At 48.8% G+C, this 3,718-nt stretch overlaps 1 long non-coding RNA gene across 1 annotated transcript; it reads right to left on the bottom strand.

Annotated features, from left to right (window-relative positions):
- Positions 1 to 603: 603 nt before the first annotated feature.
- On the bottom strand, positions 604 to 3,495 carry LOC146445148 (uncharacterized). The gene is made up of 2 exons (XR_014853776.1): positions 3,219 to 3,495; positions 604 to 1,632 (listed from the first exon to the last, which is right to left on the bottom strand). It is a non-coding gene; the product is annotated as an uncharacterized LOC146445148 (long non-coding RNA).
- Between the last annotated feature and the right edge of the window lie 223 nt (positions 3,496 to 3,718).

Raw genomic sequence — 3,718 nt, 5'->3', positions numbered from 1 at the left:
AAACAGGAGGTCAGCACCGAGGCAGATAAACACTGCAGTGCAGAGCTGCGGTGTGAGAGCTGTCATAATACACAGCTCAGGGCGTGCAGCTGTCATGAGACAGTGATGGAGGAGGGCTGAGACTCTGCCCTTCCAGGTGAACTTGCACATGGCAAAACAGATCATGGAATACCTTGTCATTCCTCCTCCCTTATCAAGATACTACAGGTTTAAAAACAAGACAGGTTTTGCCATTAGGGTCATTGAATGCAAATTAGTGAAAACATTCTGTTTGATTAGATGATTAAGACCACTAAAAGACTCTATCATCACTGCAATCACTTCCTTGAGACTCAGCCAAGTGTGTGACAGTTAGGTACAATCTGCAGGTGAGAGTTTGGCCAGGATCAGCAATAATCTCCATGCTCAGCAAGACTTTTTGAATCAAGCCTGAACCCAGTGTGGCTGACCAGTGAAAGTGAAAGGAGGCAAAATTCTCCAGGAGACATGCAGGAAAAGTGTTTGCAAGTGACTGCCTGAACCATTCTCTGGATACACAGAGACATCTCATCATGAAAGAGTAATACTTATCTATTCTAAAGATGCAACAAACAGAGCCACTGCTGATTGCAAAAGATTCTTTAATGGCACCAATGCAAACTGGAATACAGACAATGGCAGAGGCCAGGGCATTGCAAAGCAAATCACAAAGGAAGTGATGCTGGTGCTGTACTCCCATTTTCTGTTGCACTTAGCAACAGAGAGAACAACAAGCAATGCTTCTAGATTCCATAGCCCAGGACTGTGCAATGCCAGCTGAGGGTGCCATAGGTTCCACACATCTGGCATGCCTCTGAGCTTGGACACCCTTTCATATGATCAAGCGTGATGATTCTTGCATTCGTGGGGTGGGCGAAGAGTGCAAGGCAGGGTAGGGAAGTGCAGATGGGCAGTGCAGCACAGCAGAGAGCTCTCAGGTTCAGTACTCCTGGGACACTGAGGGGAAAGGCAACACAAGCAGGGGCAGCGATCTAGGTCTTACATTTCTTGCTGGGGTTGCATCTTTTCTCTAACATCCACAGCCAGGGCGAAGGGGACGCAGGAAAGAAAGCTTGTCATTGAAGTGGATTGCATTGTAATTTGGAAGGTGTTCATGATTTTTAGCGAGGTATTGAATTCCTCCTCCACTGCTGTACTCACACAGCAGCCAGGCACCACTCTGCACTTTGTGAGATGAGGTGATGTTGTTGAAGGGTCCTGGATCCAGGTTGGTTGCTTCTGTTACAACCAACCACTTCCCCTGATAATCAGCATGTTCATAGAGAGTGATCTGGGGATTGTGGAGGTTTTCAGTGATCACATGCAGAGAACTGATCTTGTCATTCAGTTCGTCACCAATGTACGTATATTCTCCCTCCTCAAATACCTGAAATCTGCCTCCACAGTTGGCATGCTCATAAGCCACCCAAGGCTGGCCAATTACTTTCACTGAGGAGATCATATTATTCATACCTTCAGATGTTAGATCGAAAATGTCACGGGTGAATTCTTTGGACCAACCCTGGAAGTTGGCATGCTCATAAACAATGATCTTTCCCATCTCAGCAGGACTTGTGGAGTTTGGATTCCTTGCTGTAGGAGCTGGATGACAGCCTGCATGAAAGGAAGACAGAAAACAAGCAATGCTTGTAAGAAGCCTTTACACACCAGACACAAAATGATGGGAAGCGTAGGGGGGAAAAGGAAAAGGAGAAGATTTTTATCAGAGGATAAACATAGCAGCAGCTGGAAAGGAGTGAGGGCATGACATAGTAATTTTCATTTGGAGGGAAATCATAAAATGAGGTATGTACACGCAAGTGCCCCGTTCTCATTAGTTGTATGTGCTGGTTTAGGGATATGCCCAAGAGTAACTTGGGTAAAACTCTCGCGTTCACTCCTCACAATTGTGTGTCACTGGCCCTCTCCACCCTCTCCCTTGGTAAGGTTTGTTTCTCCTGCAGCAGCCATCTCCTCATCCCCTGAAAGATGGGTTTGCTCTCTGCACATGAACACAGCAGAGCCTCCTGTCAGTGCTGCACCTCTCATGCCAACACTAAAGCCTCCTTCCCTTCCCTTCCCTTCCCTTCCCTTCCCTTCCCTTCCCTTCCCTTCCCTTCCCTTCCCTTCCCTTCCCTTCCCTTCCCCTCCCCTCCCCTCCCCTCCCCTCCCCTCCCCTCCCTTCCCTTCCCTTCCCTTCCCTTCCCTTCCCTTCCCTTCCCTTCCCTTCCCTTCCCTTCCTTCCCTTCCCTTCCCTTCCCTTCCCTTCCCTTCCCTTCCCTTCCCTTCCCTTCCTTCCTTCCCTTCCCTTCCCTTCCTTCCCCTTCCTTCTTCCCCTTCCTTCCTTCCCTTCCTCCCTTCCTTCCCTTCCCTTCCCTTCCCTTCCTTCCCTTCCTTCCTTCCCTTCCCTTCCCTTCCCTTCCCTTCCCTTCCCTTCCCTTCCTTTCCTTTCCTTTCCTTTCCTTTCCTTTCCTTTCCTTTCCTTTCCTTTCCTTTCCTTTCCTTTCCTTTCCTTCCCTTTCCTTCCCTTTCCTTCCTTCCTTCCCTTCCCTTCCCTTCCCTTCCCTTCCCTTCCCTTCCCTTCCCTTCCCTTCCCTTCCCTTCCCCTGCATTGCACAGCAGCTGCCCAAGAAACCCATTCCACTTGTCCTCTACAAAGTGTGCCTCTCACCTTGATGTCAGCTGCAGGGCAAATCCTCCATTGCAGGGCTGCTGTTTGTAAAAGGTTGTCACGATCCGGTTTAAACAAAGAGGAGCAGAGACAACTAGGTCTCTGTGTATAAAACGGAAAGAACCTTGAAGGTTCAAAATATTCCCAAAAACGAGATGAACGCCAAACCAGATTAAATGTTTATGCCAAAAAAGGGGTACATATTTTTATTTAATCAGAGAGGCAAGGAGAAAGAAAGGGAAAAGCAGAGAAAAGTTAGAAAGAAAAGCCGAGGTTACTTTGAAAAGTATAGGAGAGTTCACCAGCACAGAGTTGCTGCTGAGAGGGAGGGCGGGGATAGAGCGAAGCGGTTTGTGCCTTTTTTTCGGCTGTGTGAAGCGTCTTATCTGCCACCTCGGATCTGCAGAGTGGTTAGGTTGGAATGCGGCAGCTCGTCCTCGGAAATGCAGGCGCCGCAGGCAAAGCTGGGGGAAGTCGCGGTGCCCACGCCACGGAACGCAGGAGCAAGGCTAGGAGTTCCAGTACTCACTGGTGATTTCGGTCCGCGGATGCAGGCTCGGCGGTGGTTTCCCTCAAGCGGGTGGCGTCGGCTCCCGGAGGATCAGGGAGTCAGGCAGCAGGTGATGGTGGTGGAGCAGAGGGAGGGCAAAGGCCAGGGATTCTGCTCTTCGCTTTCCCCTCTACACTTCTGCACTGCTTTTGCCTTCCTTTTTATGGGCTTCAAGGCAGGCTAATCACGATCCATCTTGCACGTAGTCTTCAGGTGTTCCAGTGTGATTAGGATAAGCAGATATAATGACGAAGCATTTTTTGAAGCCTTTCCCTAATTATCAGGCCCTTCCATCCCACCTTGTGATTCGATGTTATTTTGCAGGACGTCGATGTAGCTTTCTTCAGTGGTGGTGAATTGGATGGAATTCATAAAGGTCCAAGACATAAATTCGAAGTTGTCATACACGTGACTTGATGATGAAATTTTTGCACTGAAACTGAGCCGTGGATGAGATGAGGAAGAATGTGACAAAGGCT

Source organism: Lichenostomus cassidix, chromosome 1, assembly GCF_008360975.1.
Source record: "Lichenostomus cassidix isolate B80296 chromosome 1, HeHo_3.0, whole genome shotgun sequence".
NCBI classification, from domain to species: Eukaryota; Metazoa; Chordata; class Aves; order Passeriformes; family Meliphagidae; genus Lichenostomus; species Lichenostomus cassidix.
This window is presented reverse-complemented; position numbering and strand designations above follow the sequence as displayed.